The 1,177-nt window shown below is 43.8% G+C and overlaps 1 protein-coding gene across 1 annotated transcript in view; it reads left to right on the top strand.

The window, feature by feature from the left end:
* The window catches only part of Lrrc59 (leucine rich repeat containing 59), a 17,886-nt gene that overhangs the window by 13,289 nt on the left and 3,420 nt on the right, over nucleotides 1-1,177 (top strand). The gene's annotated exons all lie outside the window — the stretch shown is intronic.

Genomic DNA, 1,177 nt, shown 5'->3' with positions numbered 1-1,177 from the left:
TAGATAGATATAATACATATATATGTGTTCTTCACAAAGGATTTAGGAAATATGTATATGTGTCTCTAAAATCTTGGAAAATAGCAGTTACCTAAAACCTCCCATTCCCAATAGTAGCTGTCTGTTTACAAGGTGATATTGGTACCTTTTGAGCTTTTTTTTCTTTTTTAAATCTTTTTATATCTTTTTGAGACAGGGTCTCTCTGTTGTCCCAGCTGGCCTGGAATTTGTATACCAGACTGGCCTAGATCTCACAGAGGTCCATCTGTCTCTGCCTCCCAAGTCCTGGGATTAAAGACGTATGCTATCACGCCTGGCTCCCTTTTGAGCTTATTTGAGAAAAGGACTAGATGTGAAGTTTAGACTAGCTTTGAGTTTGTGATCTTCCTGCCTCAGCCTAAGTGCTGAGGTTACAGGCATGACTATACCTGGCTAGTATTTTTTTAGAGACTGGCATTGTTTTGCCACAGCAGGTTTTTTTCCTTTTATGACTGTTCTGCCTGCATGTATGTGAGTATACCATGTGTACAGTACCTACAGAGGCCAGAAGAGGGTGATATATACCCTGGAACTGGAGTTAGGGACGGTTGTTAGCTGACCTGTGGATGTTGGGAACTGAACCTGGGTCTTATGTGAGCAGCCAGTGCTCTTGCCACTGGAGCTATTTCTCCAGTTCTAGGCAAAAAAAATTTTTTTTTTAAGAATATTTTTATTATTCCAGGCTGAGCATGGTGGCGCATGCCTTTAATCTCCCAGCACTTGGGAGGCAGAGACAGGTGGCTCTCTGTGAGTTTGAGGCCATCCTGGTCTACATAGAGAGTTCTAGGCCAGGTCTCCAGGGAGACCCTGTTTCAAAAAGATCCCCCCCCCCCCAAAAAAAAATTTATAATTCCAAAGAGAGGCCCCTTTTTTTCGGTCTTTTTTGAGACAGGGTCTCCCCATAGCCCCAGCTATCCTGGAACTCACTATGTAGACCAGGTTGGCCTTGAACTCACAGAGCTCTGCCTGCCTCTGCCTTCGGAGTGTTGGGACTAAAGGCATGTGCTACCACACCCAGCCTAGAGAGGCAATTTTTAACACATTTTCCAGAATTAAAGCAGGTTACATAAAAATATATATATACAAACTGGGTGTGGTGGCACACGCCTTTAATCCCAGCACTTGGGAGGCAGAGGCA

The sequence above is a fragment of the Nannospalax galili genome, unplaced genomic scaffold (genome assembly GCF_000622305.1).
Source record: "Nannospalax galili isolate Female #2095 unplaced genomic scaffold, S.galili_v1.0 scaffold95, whole genome shotgun sequence".
NCBI lineage: Eukaryota > Metazoa > Chordata > Mammalia > Rodentia > Spalacidae > Nannospalax > Nannospalax galili.
The sequence above is the reverse complement of the archived record's forward strand: the minus strand, read 5'-3'. Positions and strand labels throughout refer to the sequence as shown.